This window comes from Mytilus galloprovincialis, chromosome 4, assembly GCF_965363235.1.
Source record: "Mytilus galloprovincialis chromosome 4, xbMytGall1.hap1.1, whole genome shotgun sequence".
Lineage (NCBI taxonomy): Eukaryota > Metazoa > Mollusca > Bivalvia > Mytilida > Mytilidae > Mytilus > Mytilus galloprovincialis.
Window position 1 is genome coordinate 18,919,053 of NC_134841.1, and position 23,040 is coordinate 18,942,092.

A 23,040-nucleotide genomic window follows, 5' to 3' on the forward strand; every position below is an offset into this window, starting at 1 on the left:
TAGTTCAAAGTTTTGTAACAGGAAATTTATAAAAATGACCATTGATATTCATGTCAACACCCTAGTGCTGACTACTGGGCTGGTGATACCCTCGGGGACGAAACATAAACCAGTAATGGCATAACTATTTTCCATCCTACCTTTTCTAGACTGTATGAAAAACATTAACGCTTCATAACATCTAGTTAAGAATGTCATTCAATAATTATATAATACTGTATATATGACTGTATAGTAATATACCCTTTATTAACCCCGGATAAAATGTTTAAATATGTTAAATTAACAGTGAGTTTATATGCAGTCCACTTAGAGTAGAGGTATGAATTGTGGCTTTATATGCATCAGGTCTTGAAACCCGTATAAACACCGGAAATTTCGTAGATTGTTTTCTACATAAATCTTAAAAGTTAGTCTTTGTTATGCATATATATTTCTAAGTTTGATTGTGTGTTCGATATTTCCACCAAAATGTTACAGAATAAAAGAAACTCAACGTATGGTGATCTGGTAGGGGTGATCAGATCACTCCTGTTAGAACAAAGTTTGGGTTTGGTCGGTCTTTCATTTGACCAATCCTGACACCCCATGTTTTGGTTACACGACAAGAAAATCCAAGTAATGCAAGAAAATAAACATTATTTATAACATAAGTTTATAGAATATATTTAAGTATCTGTATTAGTTATACACTGAGGGTATGTGTTTTTGAGAAAGTATCCCCAACGCCCGGAGCACAGACGGGTGTCTTTTATCCAGACACGCCGTAACCCGAACTGTATAACTAACTAACTTACAACCGATTCTAAATCCTACATTTGTTAACATTTAATAATAAATGAAAAAGGATAGCATTTTTATTGACAATATCAAACCATGATTAAAAAGAAAAAATGCTTTTTTAATGAAATCCCACTAGTAACCTCACTTTGACGAGGGAATCCGTTGGCAGTCTAGGTTGCAAGCATTAATGTTTAATTTTTGATTAAGACTCAGTCCAACTGAAACCATGAAATTGTAACTGCAAGCAAAAGAGTTTTCGAATGATTTTTTTTTATTCAAAATAAATGTTAAATATTTTTTTCACTAATGATATTGCCTGAAATATGCTTTTTTAATATGTCTTGCAACAACTTGAAGTGAACACTATAAGTAGTCTCTTATGTTCATGCTAATAAAAAAATATATTTCTTTTGTTTTGAATAACAGTGTGATTTTGAGATGTAGTAAATCCTTAATTATGGAAAAGATAATATTTCTGCTAATAGTTCTCGAGTTACTCTTTCTTTGGTTTCTGCCATTGCAACTTGAATCTTTCGTTCTGCACTTTTTACAAGTTTGTCTATAATTCGTTGGTACTCCTCTTCCTTGCGATGCAAGTCCTGCTCAAGTATTTCCATTTTTTTAGTAAATTCTTTATTTTTTCTTGTTGATGTCTCTTGCTCAAATTTCAATCGTTCTATTTCTGCTTTGAGTGTTGTAATCTCTTTTTTCAATTTCTTTATTTTTCCACCATCATCTGCTGCAATATACAGAAATACCTGTGTCATGATTGAATATTATTATATATAGAAAAACATGTGTCATGATTGAATATTATAATATATAGAAAAACATGTGTCATGATTGAATATTATTATATGTAGAAAAACATGTGTCATGATTGAATATTATTATATATAGAAAAACATGTGTCATGATTGAATATTATTATATACAGAAATACCTGTGTCATCATTAGATATAATTTGTATACAAACATATCTGTATCATATTAAACATTATTTGAATACAGAAATACATGTGTCATTATTATATAGTATTTATCTAATATACAGAAATACTTGTCTTTGTGATTTAAGTTTTTTCATTTAATATTATCTATATTCCGAATACCTGTGTTATGATTAAATATTATTTAAATACAGAAATACCTATGTCATGATTGAATATTATATTCAGAATACCTGTGTCATGATTAAATATTATTTATATACTGAAATTCATGTGTCAAGATTAAACCCTGTATAAATAAAGAAATACATGTGTCATTATCAAATATTATTTTGATACAGAAATACCTGTGTCATGATTAAATATATAAATACAAAAATACATGTTGTCATGATTACATATTATTTGACAGTGTCTTTGTTAACAAAGTCTCGTCAACTACTAGCAATGCTATGATAAGAGTTTTGTTTCTTTGTAAAATTATCGTGCACGTTTAAAAGAAAAAAATGTGTGTCTTTCAGCTCAAAATGGGTTAAAGATTGCCATTTTGTTGTAAAGAGTTTGCATACCATCACTTCAGATGTTCGAAAAAAGAAATAAGAAACACAACTGCGTCTTTATATTTTTAGCAACTTTATGCAGGTGCTTACAAAAATTGTAATTTCACACAACTTTAATGAATATAGGGATATGATGTCACAAATTAATGAATCATTATGTATAAATTGTAGTTTGCTTAGCTCACAAAAAAGTAAGAAAAGAGGCTATGATATTGGTCATCTTAACACTGATATTCAAAACAGAAAAGTAAAGCAGGATGAGCTCCTATTTGAAAGCTGCTTAGCCCAAATTTAGTGTTTACTTCTTCATAGTAAGTTGTGTCCATTGACATTATGTTATTATAAAATATCGTTCGGACAATACTTACCTATCAAATTGTGTCCACAGATGTGAAAAAAATCAAATATAGAAACAGTATATGATTTACATGTTCCTGACCAAATGTACGAAAAAGTGTCTTTCATCGAAAGGATAGTATTTTACGTGAAAAAAATGTTCACTCTCAATAAGTAAGGAGCGTCCGGCTTTTGTTAGTCGTCTTTTTTGTATGTTTTCTAAATTCAAGTGCCTTTATATTTTACGAATTTTGGTGTTTTTTCATTTATATACTGAGTGCCAATGAAAACGCAACACTTGGTTTTTCAAAAATAAAATTTATACTAGAAATGATAATCTTTCAAAATAAATTGTTCTTGAAAATTAACAATTTTAACAATAGATCGATATCAAACAGAAACTGTTTCCTTGTCATCTTTCGTGCGCAATAGGTAAACGAAACATCCAATGTAGAATCATCAACTCACAGTCCTAACACAAAATGTTACAACCCCGTGGTGCAGTGCAATATCCACAGCTCCGTGGAGTTGATCATCCCGGACGTTTAATGTGATCCCGTGGAATTTTATTCCACTTGTCCCGCAAAGCAAACTCAAGCTGACTTTATGATATTGGTGGTGGTTTTCATCGTCTAAACCTTGTTAAATCTGTTGCAAAATTTGCTCGTTTGGACCAAAATCCGGCGAAAAGCAAGACTTTTGGCCAAGGTGCGTGCCAAATGTCTATGTAACCACCACTGATGTTTTTTGGTACATAATGAATGTTTGTTGGTCTACAGAATTCGATGTTTACGCCAGACGGCCGTTTAGATGTCACTAAGGAAAGACTGTGGTGCTCTTTAACAATTTCTGCGCAAATGGTGCTTTACTGAAATTGCTCCAAAGGTTCTAACGTGACCACCATTGAACTCTCGTGACCTTTGAACAGCCATCAGAGTCGATATCGGATGTGTTAAAGACCAAATGTATCGGTCTTGCTGAGCGTTTCTTGCTTTTTGTATCCCGGGATGTGGCTTATCATTGAATGATTCATTTTGGTTGAATTTGTGGATGATTTGGGATATTGTAGAGGCTACAACTTCAGTCTTCTCGTAATTGTATACTGTGAAAGGCTTCATTGGATCATGCATGCATGTCGCTGGTTGTCAGAAAGTCCTGGCTTTTACTCAGATGTTTATTGCAGTTTGTTAACATGAGGGCGGGAAAATTCATGACATTAGCCAAGCTTTAAATGACAAAATCGTGAAAATGGTGGGTACGTTGAAAAGCGGTGAACTCTGTTTATGTCCGTTCAAAATAAGCCTTACTTCGCATTTGTTCCAAAAATCACTCAACCGTAAAATTGTCGACAATTGTCTTAAAAGTCATTTTCAACCAACTATACAAAGTTCTAATATAAATAAAATAAAAATTATAAGTTTTTTTTGAAAAACAAAAGTGTTGCGTTTTCATTGGCACTCAGTATAGTTAGATTCTTTTCGCTTGAATTCTTTTTTCATCTGCAGTTACAGCTAGTGGATACTTTTTGTTGACATTTTATTAGCTATGGTACTAAAAATAATCTGGAATTCAATACCTTCCATTTTTGATTATACCTAATTATAACTGGTTTTTAATTGGTTTGTTTTTGTAATAGAAAATTCAATTAGCTCAAACATTTTGGTCATTTTTTGGTTTGATTTATGATTTTTGGTGTTTTAACGCCACTTTTAAGCTCCACATTTGGGCTATTTCGTGGGGGGCCAGTTTTTATTAGTGGAGGAAGCCGGAGTTCCGGAGAAAACCACCGACTTTCGATTGAAAAACTGACAATCCTAGTCAATTAAAATTGGAGTCGAGAGCACCCGCAGGAGCGGGGTTCGAACTCACAACCCCAACTGGCTAGTGATTACAGTAGTAACTACTAAGTCCAATTGGCCACCGAGACCTCTTTCAATTTTTGAGTATCTTTATTTAAAGAACAGTTTATACTGGGAAACATGTCCTATTTTAAAAATAACCTGTAAAGGACAGAAATTAGAAGAATTCTATCATGAAATTGTGTCTGATGACCATCTTGGCTCACACAAGCTACTTGAATCAGTTTTCTTTATCCGACAAAATTTAGTTTTTACCTTGAGTAACTTTAACTAAAGGCACAAATTGATCATCTCCTATCAGACCGAGGTCAATTGTGCCAGCGACAGAATCTGGAGAATAAAAATATAGTTCTTCGTATGATGGAAAGCAGAGTATACGAATATTGACAGATAACACTTTAGGTGCATATAGCAAACAAAATGGTAGTCCATGATGGTTTCGAACATAGTCTGCCCAACTTGTATCTCCTGGTAAACATTCTTTGATTATCTAAAAGTAATAAAAAAAAACAAAACAGAATTGGTTTCATATTGAAAGCAACCAAACTTTAGATGATCGTTTTCTTACTATTTCAAATAATTTAAACTTTTCACGAATGTGACCTACCGAATAACACTATTACCGGAATTATATAAAAAAAAGCAACACGACGGGTGCCACATGTGGAGCAGGATCTGCTTACCTTTCCGGAGCACCTGAGATCACCCCCATTTTTTGGTGCAAAAGTCTTTAAATTTCTTTGTTGTGTCGTCTGTACTATTATTTGTATGTTATACAGCATATTTTTAAATTTTAAAGTCTTTAAATTTCTTTGTTGTGTCGTCTGTACTATTATTTGTATGTTATACAGCATATTTTTAAATTTTAAAGTCTTTAAATTTCTTTGTTGTGTTGTGTTTTTGTGGCACAATTGACCTCGGTCTGATAGGAGATGATCAATTTGTGCCTTTAGTTAAAGTTACTCAAGGTAAAAACTAAATTTTGTCGGATAAAGAAAACTGATTCAATTTTTAAATTTAATCTGTTGTGTGTTCTGTGGATATCTTGACTTTCACCCTAAAGTCGAACAAAGTTGTGGTTATTTTTATATAGTGTTATTCGGTAGGTCACATTTATTTATTAAATTTAAAAATTGAATCAGTTTTCTTTATCCGACAAAATTTAGTTTTTACCTTGAGTAACTTTAACTAAAGGCACAAATTGATCATCTCCTATCAGACCGAGGTCAATTGTGCCAGCGACAGAATCTGGAGAATAAAAATATAGTTCTTCGTATGATGGAAAGCAGAGTATAGTACCATAGCTAATAAAATGTCAACAAAAAGTATCCACTAGCTGTAAATTTTTTTATATAATTCCGGTAATAGTGTTATTCGGTAGGTCACATTCGTGAAAAGTTTAAAGATCACCCCCATTTTTTGGTGCAAAAGTCTTTAAATTTCTTTGTTGTGTCGTCTGTACTATTATTTGTATGTTTGTCTTTATATTTAAAGCCATGGCGTTGTCGGTTTATTTTCTTTGAGTTTACTCTCCCTCTGGTATCTTTCGTCCCTCTTTCAATTATTCGATTATTGTACTACATATTTTAATGCAGCAGCTACCAGATTGAATTTTGAATGAGGGATACTGAAGGCACAATTTTTCTAGTTCTGTGGATATCTTGACTTTCACCCTAAAGTCGAACAAAGTTGTGGTTTGAAAACTCAATTATCCCAAAAATAAAGACAACACTAGTATGACCATATTGTTTATCGTAACGGTAATATAAAAAAACCCTGAAATTCAAATAACTAATGGTTTCTACGACACTGCTGGAAAGTTTACATATTTCATTTATATTAAATACAGTAGGACATTTTTCTCTTTGAGAAAGTGTACCTCTAAGTTTAACAAATATGTTGTCTGGTCACTTGTACCTCTGTGTAGCATGTTTAACCTTTGTTTTTATTTATAAAAAAATATGCTGTATAGTATCACAAAACAAAAACTTTATAGCCTATTTTATTGAAAAGCATTATGTTCTTTAAGACATATTTTTCCATTTCATATGGGTACTGGTGGTTGACGGTTGAAAAATTATCAAGAAGTTAAAAATAAATATTGAGAAACACGATTACAACAAAAAAGTGGGGCGAATCTTATACAGAGGTCAGTAATCATAGTTTCTACGTCCTACCATTGTAACTTATAAGTAAAATATTATCAATGTAAGTTTATCAATGCTTAAGAATGTACTTAAATGAAAATTTAAAAATCAAGAATTTAAAATTGATACCATATGATGTTAAAAGAGCATGAGTTATGGAACAAAATAAGAAAGCTAAAAATATTAATAAGTTATGGAGCTCCTTTTCGAATGATTTAGATTTACAAATTGACTCGGACGTTAACCTGATATATCCATTAGTATTTTTTGGGTCTGAAATCGAAAGAAAAGAAATCTAGAGTTTCCTTCAATATTTGTAAACGACCTTTTTAGAGCTATTGCAGTTTTATATGAAAAGAAAAATCGGTGTTATGGGGGAAAATATTTACCCTGTATCGAAGGAAAAGAAACAAGTAATACGAACATCTGATACAAATTCCAAAACCATACCTAAATACCTCCTTAAAATAAAAGGAGGGATTAAAGTATGATTTACCTTCGAGTCTAACTGCTTTTCAAGCATTGACTTCTCTAATTTTGTATGCAATTCCTTCCCATCAGAAACGTTAGCGTCAGAAATCTTTTCAATATATTCCGTTTCCAATGCCTCGAAAATTGACTGGTATAATGACACTGGTCCAGGATTTTTAAAATCAGAATTAGGTTTCAGACATAGTTGCTTAAACCATTCAACTGCGTCTTGACTCTCAACTGGTATCGTCTCTTTTCCTAATCTCAACAGTATCTGTATACCTTCAATCTTTTCCCGAAGTTCAAGTTACTGACAACCTTAAAAATAAATACTTTATCAAATTTTTCAACTCCTATTATAGCATACATATCGATTCTTAAGTAATCCTCAAAAGCAATAAGTAAACGGTTAACTAGATATTTATCGTTTAAGCATGCAATTTCGGCACACACTGAATATCTATATGACCTGGAACTTAAGATTATGTGTATCACGCATCGTTGAAAATATAATTGAATTTGACTGTCATACAAGTGAGAGGTTTAGCTAGCTATAAAACCAGATTACACCCACCATTTTCTTCATAAGAAAATGCCTGTACAAAGTCAGGAATATAACAGTTGGTATCCAATCGTTTTATGTGTTTGAGCTTTTGATTTTGCCTTTTGATTAGAGACTTTTCATCTAAATTTTTCTCGGAAGTCACTATTTTTGTGGTTCTACTTTTGATGTATTCCTGACTTGGTACTTATTTTGAAACTTAAAGACAAGAAGGGAGAGGAAAATGTTAGCAGTGTTTTGTTTTACATCTTTTACAGATTAGTTTTGTTTTATGTTTTATTGTTTCTTTGTTTGTGTCATGGCGTTTGTTTTCGTTTTATGAATTTGAATGCCCCTCTAGATCTTTCTCCCCTCTTTGGAAACCTTTCTCTATTTGTTTATGAACTATTATTACGACGTAGTGGAGTCAATATGAAATTTCTAAAAAAAATCGCATGAATGTAGTTAAATTATATCAATACTTACTGTTGGTATGCACATCTACTCGCCAAGTTATCAGCACAGCTCTCGAGTCTTTATTCTTGTTAACACCTTTTGCAATCCTCCCAAAGTTATTCAAAACTGTGTCGTTTCCAAACTTTCTATCTTCAGAATAAAGCTGATTTTTTTGAAGTGCTAGTTTATGTTTAGCTACTTTGTTTCCTTTAGATTGAATTTTGTGAGGAACTTTAGTCAGCAAATGATTGAAAACTGCATCAATAGCTGCTTCAATCTGACTGTGTTTTAACGGTACAGAAGTTGCCATATTTTATTGATAAATCATAAGGCGTTTTAAAATTCTTTGTTAGTTTATCTTTCAACTGATCAAAATTTAGTTTTGGACCGATGAGGTTTTTTAAATATCAGTTGTCTTATTTTATTTGAATATATATCTTTCAAATGATCAAGTTTTAACTTCATGTTATGATGTATATAAAATCTATTTCTAACAGTGAGGATCTTTGTGGACAATCTATTTTGTTCGATTGAGATATATAAAATATATTAATTTCTGCAATTCACTAATGTTGGTCAGTTATATTCGTTCATTGTGATTTGTTACTTATCTTTTTTTTTTCCGTCTTTTCCTTATATACATATTTACATATATTAAGTCATTAGATATTTTAGGACCTTTATTATCGATTCATTTAAACCCTATTCAACATCATTACAAAAGTAGTTTTATATGTTCGATAGGGACACAATTCTCATAAAGTAAGTCTTATATAATTTTGATATCACAAATATTAAGATTGTCGGTTCCAACGTTCCCTTAATACATGTGTTGTAAACAGCTGAATGTTATGTAAAAAATATATGAATGAATCAAGAGTGGTAGGAACGGTTTTCGTAATTATATTACTAACTGTGTCAACATTTAATAGTAGTCAAACTCGAATTAGAATATGAAAACGTTTATTTCACCTACTTAGTTTTGCATCAATAAAATTAAAATGTTATTAGGCTGTATAATGCTGTTAATAAAATGGCCGAAATGACATATCTAAATGAAAAAAAAACCGAATAAATGTATATTCATTAAATTATCAACAACTTTACATCTTGCAAAATTTTGATTTTAGCTAAAAATTATACACTTAAACGAACGTGTTTAAATCTGTTAACATTACAAATTAGAACAAAAAACCTGATGATCGCAGGTCACCGATAAGGATAACCAAATCCTTCTCAAAATGTTGCTCCGTTGTGTTGTTCATGTTAAGTACAAATTCGATGGTAAGTCTCATTCGATGACACCGTTACAACTAAGGAAAGAGGATGGGGTTGTGGCTACCAAAATTGAAATTTGCGACAGATATATTATGTCTCGGTCAACCAACTGATGATGGAGTTTGTCAATCAATATGCAGGCGCTGCTTTTCAAAATATCCGTTAATGTATTGGCAAGTTACTAGGAAAAAATCCCTCTCCCATTAACACATCTTTTGATCATGGAAGTATAGTTCATGTTCTGATCAAGCAATATCTGCCACATTAGCTCCTGTCGAAAGTCTATTTAGAATTGCTCGTGAAAGTATTCAGACCAGAGAGATGCAGACTTAATGACAAAGCATTAAAATTTCTAATGATAATCAAATGCAACTTACATGAATATTTACATGATGAAATGTAATGTGTAATTTAATTAATTACTTTAGTAAAGTAATTGTTATTTAATTAATTAAATTTCAAAAACTGTGTAATGTGTAATAAGTGTAATTAATCACTTTTCCAATGTAATGTGTAACTTAATTAATTAAATTCCAATGTAATTGACCCCAAGTATGCTTGAAGGGAGATCAACTTGGTAAAGATTACCTAATTGATTACTCGTTTGATTTACCTAGCGATACTCAAGTATATTTTACAAAAATGGAAACACAGAATATATCCATTTGATGTAGTGTTTATCCATTCAATTTTTGTATTACGTCTTACCTGTTTGTGGTTGTTTTATGAACGTAAAACCTCAATTTGATTACCTAGTACAAGATAATAGTCCAAGGAATTGTATACCACAGTTTATTTCTATTATTTATATAAAAGAAACCACACATTTAATGACCAAAATATCGGTGATGCTCAGAACTTACTGTTTTCAATAATTTTCTAAGTGTCGACACAGGGTGCATCGAATTTGTTCTTATTTAAAAAAGTATCCTGTTAATTTTTTTCTGGGAAGAGTTGATTTCTTTAACTTTGTTAGGTAACTAAAAGACTTACTGATGAAAATACATGCTCTGACAGTACAGAGGTGGGGCAATGACTAATACTAGCTAAATGTGTAAGCTTTGGAAAAGTGCTTTTGTTGATATATCCTACTTCTTGCAACCATTCGAATCGTATCTTATATTTTTTCAAGATTGATCAATATTTCATTTCCTTGGAGGCGCTGTCAAGAAACATGTTTTTTAAGCCTAAGAAAGCAAAAGTATTCTATCATTTTGTTAATTCATACTCAGTACTACCGAGCGATACTATATTCAAGTAACAAATACTCGTTAACGTCCCTTATGTATACGGAATATGATAGTAGAAAAAAATTCTAAAACTATGTATTCGAAGATATCATAAAGCTCGATACTGGCGTGAGTTACGAACTTTTTCTGATGTGTTACTTCAAGAAGACTCACTCCAAAAGGAGAAAAAAGAATAGTAAATAAACCAAGATGCATTCTTCAATGTTCTAATCAACAGAATTTTTTACATATAATTCTTTCAAGACAAATCTTATTTCAGTTTTTCTATTTGAATACTTCATCTAATTATAAACATTTCTTTTTCTTTTTTGAATAGTGGATACATTAACCCAAGAGGATATGGAATCACAAATGATTGTAAAACTTCGACGGTTTTATAAAAGAACAAATAGTGGTGATTCCAATGAATTAGAAGAACTTAAAATTATTCTTCGACATCACCTGCAACCGGATTATGTGGGAGCTGAAAAAGAATTTCAAGAAATATTTGAGACTCTTGTGAAGAAAAAAAAGATAGAACTTGGTGACTACGGATTCTTGATAGCAGCACTATCAAATATTCACGACGAAGCAGTGGTCATTCTCAAAGAATATCAAACGAAAATTACGAATATAAACAACTATTTATCTGACATAAAATGATTTTTATCAAGTCAAAAGTGAATGATAGCCAAATATATCAAACACTGTGATGTTCCTAAAACAGAGATTTGGAGAAACAAAATCATAATTTCGATTCGTTTCATTTAACGACTTCTAACCGGGTTTGTGAAAACATGAACAACACGACCGAAATCAGATTTGGAGCAAAATCAGCATACCTTTCCGAAGCACCTGACACATCCCCAGTTTTTAAAACTAAGGATTTTCTTATCCAAGGAATAGATTACCATAGCCGTATTGTTTTTTTGGATATTTTGGTTCCTCAATGCTCTTCAACTTTGTACTTGTTTGGCTTTATAACTATTTTGATCTGACCGTCACAGATGAGTCTTATTTAGACGAAACAAGCATCTGTCGTAAATTATTATCCTGGTGCTACCTTTGATAACTATTTTCACCTCTGGGTCGAAGCCACTGCTGGTGGACGTTTCGTCTCCGAGGGTATCACCAGCCCAGCAGTCAGTACATCGGTGTTGACATGAATATCAATTATATGGTCATTTTTATAAATTTCCTGCTACAATACTTTGTATTTTTCGAAAAACTAAGGATTTTCTTATCCCAGTAATAGATTATCTTAGCAGTATTTGGCCCATTTTTAGATATTTTGGTCCTCAATGCTCTTCAACTTTGTACTTATTTGGCTTTATAACTATTTTGATCTGAGCGTCACTGATGAGTCTTATGTAGACGAAACGAGCGTCAGACGTATTAAATTACAATCTTGGTACCTTTGATAACTATTTGGTGGGAGTCGTATTGCTCAGTTTTTAGTTTTCCATGTTATGTCTCGGGGTACTATTTTTGACTGTTTGTCTTGTTTTTTAGCCATTGCGATGTCAGTTTATTTTCGATCTATGAATGTCCCTCTGGTATCTTTCACCCCTGTTTTATAGCATATTGACGATAAACTAATCATGTGCAGACGAGTCGGACCACACATCAACATACCCAAACAACTCCTTTAAAATATTGAGATATATTTTCACTTTGGTCTTCCAGTTCAATAAAAGGATAAACGATGTTTAGTTCATCTAACAAACGTCCATTCAAGCTTTTGTTTTTATATCCGTCGTCATAACAAAGTTTTTAAAGATCTCCGAGTCTATCACTGAATTCGAACTTTTATTTAGTATCAATTCTAAGAGTCAGATAAAGGCTTGTTAAAAGTATCAACAAAAAATGTGTACACATACTTAACATGTTGCCATGACCATATTCGGGTTGGTTAAACGTCATAAGTTATATATTTCGTGCAAGCAACAATAATTTCATTTGGATATAACGTTTCTTCATATTTTAGTCATGTGACCTTGACGTCATCAACGTAATGCACATCTTTCAACATAGCTAAATGTATTTAGATATGCATAAAACGTTCACAGTATATATTAACAGTTGAAGTTTTCAGTAGAAACTTAAAATCAACGGAAACGTCCACAAAAAAAAACTTGAGCTTTTAAAATGTGTTGCAGGCATTCATTTCTATAATAATAGAAAAAATGGACTATTGTCAAATTGTTTTAAATATTTGGAAAAATAAAAGAATTTCAGATTTTGAACAAAAAGCCTAAATTTGTATAATGCAATTTTTCCATCTGAGAGTTTTAGTAATTTGTTTTTGTTTTTTGGTAACATTTTACAACTGTAGTCTCGAACATATTAAGTGTTGATTTGTATACAATGAATAAGTGATGGGACTTAGTCGTTAAGTCACCAGGTACTGTAGAAACATAGCAAGTTGTATTCATTGTGTCATATTTTGCTATATTCTGAAATTGCATTTTTAGGACCAAAAGAATGGCATGGTAAAGTAGCTGACGATAAAGTTGAAAGGCAGATTAAAAACAAGATGAAAGACTTTAACATCGATATTTCAAGTATTGCTGAGGAACAAATTTCACAATTAAAGTCAGAGGTTTCGAAATACAGACTTCATAACTTGAATGAAGCACAATATGCAATTGAACCAAACCATAAATGAATGCAACACTTAATACGTGTAGCCTACTACTTAACATTGTCATTTTTGTTTTTAAAATATCATCAAGTATAAACACTCAAACTTGTTTCAATAACTTTCATACACTTGCTATTTAAAGGTGAAGTCTTCAATTAAACATAATTACGTAAAACAAAATGTGATATCATGGACCTCATAACTTGTTATATCGGTGGCTTTGAATTAAGAGTAAACAATGCATATTGTTTCACATCTAGAAATAAACAATGAGGGTCGGTTGAAAACAAAACAAAAAAAATACGATAAAAGAGATGATTTCACTTTCACAATTGTGAACTTTCCATTTCTATGTAGCAACATTCCAGCAACACCAATATACAAAGTTTATATCTCCAAATTGTAAAGATGTTCAAACAATGTAAAACAAGGGGGTACAGAAATCATCATTTTGTTAAACTTTTAAGCACTATAAAAACAAAATATATGTAAATATGTCATCAAAGAAAAACAAAACGGCACATTAGCAAAACCAAAAGACAATAATAATGAAATTTAACATAGCACAATGACGGGATGTATGAGTACCGAGCCACGTGAAATAGATATTTAGAAAAATAGACTAAACAGTAAAAGTAATTTATAAAGACAATTTGACTAATAACTGAGATTGTCCCACAATGAGCAACACAACGAGAGTTACTCGTGGAGAAGGATTTGGTTACCCTTCTTGCGGACGAAAGGTATAATACTACATTTTTATTCCTTGTAACACGAGCATGAAACAAGCTGAACGAGCTTTATATATAGTATTATCAATGTTATTATCAAATTGATTGGACAGTTGCAATACATTTTTATCTCCGTTTTTTTTATCGTTTGCTTTTTATTCTTATGTCTTAACTAATTCTTTAGAAGTATGTGACACGACGTAAAGTTAAAGTGAACAGATCGGAGGATAACATCGATTACCAGAAACCATGAAACTCATTTGTTAATATTTTTTTTAAATCAGTTACCTTTCCTTGGCGACCGAGATCAAATCCGGTATTTGGTTGGGTTCGTTTTACTAAGAACGTTTTTCACTATCTGGTATTATGTAGAATTTTGTCATTTTGTTGCCGTTTATCTTTTGACTTGTATTTTTTCTTTTATGTCCCTTTGATATCTTTTTAAAAAAACACAATGTACAAATTTTAAGTAATATCTAATTAAAGGTAACATCAGTATACCGATGTAATCAAATATAATTGAACATTAATAATTTGTGTTAAGTGTGTTTATTTATGACTATACATTGAAAGACGAAAACTACAAGTATTTGATGAACGTTTTATAACAAACGAAGTATAGATTAGCTGCTGCTTATTTTGTGTTTTCTATTTGTGTCATGACAGTCCTGTATTTACCAGTGGAAGTTGACAGGAAATTTATAACTAGATTTAAGCTAGCTCAGTATATTTGCATCTCATTTTCTAAACAGTTTTAAAGTGTTTGATTTCAGATTCTGGTTACGTCAATTTGTACTATATGTCATTTGTATTATAGATAAAATGAAGTAGGGCTATCAAAGTACATTTGAGTGCTTTAAAAAAAATTGACTGTTATTAAAAATGAAGAATACAGAGTCTTCATGTGAAAAACCACAACCTCTCATCATATCTTTTTATGGAAAAAAGCTTTTAAAATATAGAGAAATACTTGGAACAAAAAAAATCTTTATTGGTAGAAAAATTACAATCATAATGGAACAGGAAAAGACCAGCAACAGCCCATATAACATTCAAAGAATACTAAAAATTAAGTAGCATAAACTTAATTGAAATTCTGGAAACACTTGCGGTCATTAACATTTCAAGCACAATTTTTATACGCTAGCTCTGAATTCAAAATACTGGATTTGATGTTTCGAGCTCTAAATTCAAAATACTAACACTAATTTTGTACTCAAAGTACAGAGTTTTATGAGAGGGACAAGATGTTTCTGATTCACTAGAAAAGTAACCATTGTTGTTCAGATACTTCAAAAAGCCAATACGATTTAACACCGTTGCAGCATGATATGATAGTCTAGTCTTAAACAAAGTTATTGAAATTATTAGAATAGATGAATGGTCTTACCCTAACACATGTCAAGATGTAACATTTTGAAATAAAAACGCTCAAAGTATTAAGGTCAGTAAATAAAAAAGAGTTTCGACCTTTGTGAAATACACATTAGATAATAAATACAAAACACTGCAAACTTTTGTTTATGAATTCAACTGAAAAAGAATGATGATAATTTCCTGCTTCTTTATTTGTTCACGTCTAATTGCTTATGACAAGTAAATATTCAGTGATCAAAGACAAACAGACAAATATTATTTAGTAATTCTTAATCAATGTTCCTGCACTACCGTATGTCAATATTCCACTTACGCCCCTTCTTATTCTAGTTTTTTTTCAGTTTGCCCCAACTTACTCTATACGTTTTCGATGCTTTGCTATGCATATAATTTAGTTGATTGTTTAGGAACTCAGTAAGATGTTCAATGAGATCAACCCTTCGTCTATTTAAATTTGTTTTATCACTAGCTTGTTAAACTAATTGTTCTAATGCAGAAGCGATTTCCTTAAACTTATTGCATTTTAACGACGATGGTGAGTTAATTGATGCCATTATGCATATTATAATAATGTCATGACAACAAACAAATGAGGAAATGCTCTTTCATATCAATTCGTCAACACACAATAGAATATATAATTGTATTCCAATACGACAGTACTCGTAAGCTCGCAACACTTTTGTTCTAGGTTTCACAAATCTTTTCAAGTTGATGTGATTCTATTTTCTACAGAATGAAGACCCAAAACTCAATATCTGAAGAAATCGATGATTTAAACAAAAATCTCCGGGATTGAGAAATTCGAGAAATGTATTAGTATATATGAATTAAAGTAATAATAAACCCGAGAATAATCGGTAAATGGTGTTTGAAGGTACATCACTTGATTCAGAAAAGATTACTATAATTGACTTTTCATGACAATTTAAAATGTATTGATTTTGATTTCATTTTACTGTAGATGCGCACTTTTTTTTATTGAAAAAAAAAATAAAAGTGTTGTTTGGTGGTGAGGCAATAACATCAGAGGGGCACTAGTTACGAGATGTATAAAAAAAATGTAAAGTATGATTTATATCTATTTTATATATAAATATTTATGTTTATATCGCTATTTGACCATTGGAGGTTTGTGGATATAACCTCGATAGTTACATATAACTAGATGGCGTCAAGACTAAACCACACACAAAACAAAGCTACATATTATCGAGCCCATGCCCCTTTAAATAGTTTATTTTAGACTTTTTATAATTTGGATAAATGAATGTTTTATACGGTTTCAAAATCAAATATAAGAATTTTAGTCAAATCGGTGAACATGAATTTGAAGCTAGTGCCCCTTTAACAAGTTAAGGTTTGTACAAATTTGATATCATACTTTTAGTGTAATATTTATTTGTTATTCCAGCAGGAGTATTATTCAAGTGTTGCATCTTAATTCTTACTTCCGTAGTGAGTTTTTATATCAACGAAAAAAATGATGCATGACTCACTTTACCCAAACAATACTTTCATGAGTCTGTACGCCGTGATGACATTTGAATCTAGAAATGAATTGTGAATCAATTGAACTTAATCGGATTAGACAATATAAGACCAGTTGTCTGTCAAACCCTGACAACATTGTTGATGGTGTTTCGTCAAAAACAAATTGTGAATGCAGAAATTAAAACCAATTAGCTCATGGTCATTGTAATGAGAAAAATAAATAATCGAATAATTCAGGTATCGAAAAACATTCAAATCGTGACCATTGACACTTATAATAAACCAAAGCACTATGCGCATTCATGAACTATTGTGTTGTTTGATAACACGTTGAATAATTTTTCATAATTCTTCAATTAGTTATTTGTTTTTGTAAATACTTCATTATTGATATATGAATTAATAGGTTCGTGTTGCTTAGTCTTTTGTTTTCAATGTTGTGTCTTGTGTACTATTGTTTCTCTGTTTGTCTGTTTCTTTTTAGCCATGGCGTTGTCAGTTTATTCTCGATATATGTCTGTCCCTCTGCTATCTTTCGTCCCTCTTTTAAAACAACAACATTTCATTAAGCTGGAGACAGTACAACAAGCATTCTAAACCTTTCATATCTTTCTACAAAGAGTTTAAAGAGTATACAGATTTTAAGGAGAATCTCAAATAATTCTGATTTTATTTTCATTGAACTCTTCAGCATGTCAACGATTATATACAAGGGGTATATCATAAATTGTGTTGCAATCCATTTTAATCAGCCTGATTCCAATAGATTTCATTCCGTAAAGGTATTTTCGTGTTAAAAACATACCTTATTTAATTAAGCAATGGATGAATAGTTAAATTCGTGGTTAAGATTAATTTATAATGATACAATCTGTACACCTGATTTAAGTTCATCACTAGAGAAAAAACTTTCTCTATTTGAAGTAGACCCGATTATCTCGTCAGAAAATGGACACAGAGATGAACTTTTACAATAAAGTGTGTCAAAGGAGTCAAAATTAAAGTAGATAAAATGTTTGGCAATAGAAATCATGTGACATTGCGGATTAGAGCGATCGTCGCATTTGATAATTATATTTAATTTGTAATAAAGAAACCAGATTGAAATACAATATAATTTTTTTTCTAACTAAGAGTCATATAATGTAACGTAACGTAACACAGTTATGAAATTAAATTAATTTTAATCGAAATAAACTAATGTGTGCATTTAAATGAATAGTGAGAAGAAAAATAGTATAACAAAAATACCTAACTCCAAGGATAAATACCAAGGTCCTGAGGTATCGTATCTTTGAGAGAAAAAAACATATTTCTACGATAGATAACTCGAAAGCCATATTGGTTTACACAAATTAGGTACCAAATTAGAAATTATCATGGTATACATCAAGAAACTTTTGACTGTTAAGAACTAGTTTCAATCTCCTAATGAGGACAACACTTTTCAGAAAATATTAGAAGCAATGAAAAATCGGTATACAAGAACTTGACATATATTGGCAAAACCATTTTTATGAAAAAAAAATTTGGCTTTTCAACTTTTGCTAACAATACTTCAAAATTCTCCAGTTCAGGTTAATGAAATAAATACAAGCAATTGTCATCAAATGATTATGAAATAGAAAACCAGACGAAATAAAAAGCAAGGTTAGTATATCTACTTAGGATAAAATTGAGAATGGAGATGGACAACAACCCGATCACTGAGCAGATAACAGCCGAAGATAACCAATGCAACAAGAAATTTGGCACCAGGAGCTTTGCTAGCATGACGGAAATTTAAAATATTTCAATATATAAAGTCTGTGTTTGTCCTTTAAAATATCATGGCTTTAAAAAAAGCTTGATCCCATTAACTTTTCCTCTTGGAATATTCATAAAAAATATTATAGCAACTGACAATAGATATAATTAAAAATAATATTGAAAACAAATGAAAATGATACAAAAAAAATAAAAATACTTTTATCAATTATTCCTTGACAATATTTAAGAACATCAGAGGATTTATGTATCAAAATTTCAGATTTGGGGAAAATCTTCTACACTGCATTTCAAGCAATAAAATCACTAAATTTCAAAATTCTCTGAATTAGTCTTTATTCAAAAGAATAATATTTTAGGTTATCTCCCCTGAAAACTTATCAATAGCATATTGTTATTTCACACATATTTTACTGAATATATGATGTTTTATTTAAAATGATATCTGATTCTTATAAATATAGAATACTTTTAGAAAGAAAAACTATATGAAAGCTTAGTTTGGACAATTTTATAGCAATTCAAAATAAACAGTTCCTCTTCAGCATGGAAATGACTATAATATAACTATACAAACTGACAAACTAATTTTGTCACAACATCATTAAAGTGGAGTTAAAGTCTTATAGGAATGTGTGTATATTTTATTTTATCACCTTGCACTTTCACATTTTGACTGAAGAATTTGTTCAATATTCTGACCAGTTGAACAATTTGGTTTAATAAAATTTGAATGAGTTGCAATTGGTGGAGAGCAACACTAACAGTCAAGTCACTGTAACACAAAAATCATTAAGTATAAATACACAAACATTTTTCGATAATCGTCATACATTTGCTATTTAAAGACTTCAATTAAACATATTTACGTGTGAAAAAAATTAAAAGATATGACAGCATGAACCTCATAACTTGTAATTTAGGTGGCTTTGCATTAAGAGCAAACAATACATATTGTTTCACATCTAGAAATAAACAATGAGGGTCGGTTGAAAACAAAAGAAATACGAGAACAGTGATGATTTCACTTTCACAATTATGAACTTTCCATTTCTATGTAGCAACATGCCAGCAGCACCTGCATACGAAGTTCATATCTCCAAATTGTAAAGATTTTCAAACAATGTAAAAAAAAGCGGGGGTACAGAAATCGAAATGGTGTTAAACTCTTAACACTATAAAAACAAAATATGTATAGATGTCAGCAAAGAAAAAAAGGGCACATTAGCAAAAGCAAAAGACAATAATAATGAAATTTAACATAGCACAGTAACGGGATGCATTAGTACCGATCCACTTCAAATGGATATTTAACAAAATATACTAAACGGTAAAAGAAATAATTTACAAAGACAAGTTAACTTATAACTGGGATTGTCCAAATATGAGCTGTACAACGAGTGCCAAACGTTGAGTAAGATTTGGTTATCCTTCTTGCGCACCTGAGATCACCCCTATTTTTTTTGTGGGGTTTGTGAGGCTAAGTCTTTTGATTTTTATGTTATGTTAAAAAATTGAAAACAACACGTTTGATAATTTCTTGCGTCCGAAGCGCTTTTCTGGGTTTACCTTCATCAGGAACGCTCAAAGCCAAACATTTGAAATCAAAAGATGTATAAGTACCGAAACCGTTTTAAGAGCTATATGTCAAAAATACCTAAAATAAATAGCCAAATTCATCTAAAGCCAACTTTGCCTGAGGGAGTTGAAACCTTAGTTTAAGTGTGTTTTAGTTTGTACCCTCTCAGACATATTTTCAATTCTAAGTTAATATAGATAGATATCCCACCAAATTTGGAAAGTTCAGCGAAATTGCAGTTCTTTTTTATTGACACTCAAAATTTAATTTTAAAATGATGTACATTTGTTGGTAAAAAGTAAAATCACAAAAATACTGAACTCCGAGGAAAATTCAAATGGAAAGTCCCAAAATCAAATGGCAAAATCAAATGATAAACCTCATCAAACGAATGGACAACAACTGTCATTTTCCTGACTTGGTACTCACAGTTTTAATTGTAGAAAAAGGGTGATTGAATCTGGTTTTATAGTGCTAAACCTCTCACTTGTATGACAGTCGCATCATATTCCATTATATTTACAACGATGCGTGAACAAAACAGACATTATAGGTAAAATAATCAAAATAGGGGTACAGGTGTCATCACCGTTTCATAATTTCAATTAGAACAAAAACAAACAAAAATTTTACAAAGAAGTACAAAAAAACATATATCATATTTAACAACCGCATTCATTGCTTACTCATATATGTATTTTAAATCAACCCATAAAAGATTGAAATATTGATTGAATGCAAAGTTTACACCAACTCTAGTGTAGAGTCGCGTTTATGACGTCAGAATGTAAACGTCACACAGGAAGAGATAATATTTTGTCGTTCAAACAATCCTACCAAATACACCGTATAGAACGCCACATGCGGGGTGTCGGCTATGTTTGACACGGGTGGCAATTTCGAAGCAAAGAAAAACTAGCAAAGTAAGTTCAAGTATCAAAATCTGTTTTTTTTAGATTTCTTAGTACCATATAATGAATTGCACGGAAGGAACTGAAACACAATCTGTTTCCTGAAAACAGAAGCAGTCGATTTCAGTGCATTGTTTTCTCAAACACCTCTCCCTAGTTTTCCGTGTTGAAGATTTTGTGGCTTCATATGCAAATTTCTGGATAAAAAACTATTTTAGACGAATTTCACCCGTATCATTTATATAGAATTGAATTCACATCATAAAGTTAATCCAAATACCATCTTCTTACTTACAATTATTTGGCTTTAACACTAGTTTTCATAAAAATATAAAGTGTCGCTCGGGGTGTCAGATTTTGCATCTCAAGGGGTAGAGGCTTTTAATAGAAAATAGAATAGATTTGCATATAAACTGGTCTTTATCTGATACTTTTTAACTCAAAATCATCTACTATACTAGTATTATGATTACACATTAAAAACTGAAAGTACTTATTTTTGCCTTTTTTTCTAGTTTTATAAACATGTGCTTTTGATTTCACAAAGAGTAAAACATGACTCGAAATATTTTGTTTTTAAGCTGGGCTGGAAAATGATTTCTCTTCCCTTTCATTCACTATCATGGTTGAAAAAAGTCACGGCTGTGGCTCAATGCACCGTAACATAGAGGAAAATTACATAGACTTCTATATAAGATTTGGCCGAAGCTCCGTCATTAATATCAAATTTATTTAACAGGTTCCCCTCAAAAGCACTCGTGCACGCCGCAAAAGTAATCTCCAATATGAATTCGATTATTCTCTCCAATGAAACACTCACCGGCATCTTTATCATCATATGACAATACAGCTTTAAGGAGACCTGAAGACGACGACACTACTATTCTTAACGATTTCAAAACAGGGATTCAAAATCTTAAAACAACTTAATCAGGCTGTTGATTTTCTATTTTTTTTTTTATCTAATTGGTAAAAGAAAATAGATTTCCTTTAGACAATATTTCTCATCTCCTTTGCTGAAGACGGTCAGATTTATGTTAAGGATAATAACATCTGAGATGTGTGCTATCGGGAAACAACAAAAAGGTTTTTGAAAACTGGTTGCAGACTTTTCAAGGTAATTTTTTATATTTATTGGTGGACCAAAAAGTATTGTACACATAACAGAAAACTTGTGTGAGCGCAGAATAGCAGATCCCAATGACGCAGGAATTAATTTTGAAGTTCCAAGCCAAAAGATGATTTAAGACTTTATCGCCATGGAACTTGATTTGGGATATATATACTCCGTATGCAGGCGCTGCTAGAATGTTGCTACATAGATTAGAAATGGAAAGTTCATAATTAGGAAGCCGAAATCATCTCGTCTGTCGTAAAGATTTGTTTTCAACCAACCCTCATTGTCAAATTCTAGGTGTTAGTCAAGATATGAGGCCTCATAATAATTAAGAAACAAGCCGGACGGAAGAGAGGCACAATTGGTTTCTATTTGAATAGCGACAGTATGTTGAAAAACACGTCCTCCAAAAGTAAAAAAATATGGTGTCAATCAATAAAACAAGCATCTTGATAATTTCGATTTCAGAGATTTTATAAGCTGTATTGGCATTTGATGATAAAAATCGCGGTGAGTGTTTCATTGGAGAGAGTTATCGAATTCATTTTGGAGAGAGTGCTTTACGAGGCGTGCACGAGTGCTTTTGAGAGGATTCCTGGTGATGAACCTTGATGGAGTTTTACTGTTGGTGGCTTCGGCCAAATGTTATATGGAGGTCTGCACTGTGATTTCCCTGTATATTTCGGTGAATTGAGCCATGATAGTGATTGAAAGGGAAAAGAAATCATTTTCCAACTCCAAAACAAAATATTTTGGGCAATTTTTTACTTTTTATGAAATCAAAAGCACATGTCTTATAAAACTAAAAA

The 23,040-nt window shown here is 31.3% G+C and overlaps 1 long non-coding RNA gene across 1 annotated transcript; it reads right to left on the minus strand.

Moving 5' to 3' along the window:
• Positions 1 to 1,104: 1,104 nt before the first annotated feature.
• Positions 1,105 to 7,419, minus strand: LOC143070516 (uncharacterized). Its single transcript, XR_012976561.1, has 3 exons — positions 7,133 to 7,419; positions 4,745 to 4,979; positions 1,105 to 1,522 (listed from the first exon to the last, which is right to left on the minus strand). It is a non-coding gene; the product is annotated as an uncharacterized LOC143070516 (long non-coding RNA).
• Positions 7,420 to 23,040: the final 15,621 nt, after the last annotated feature.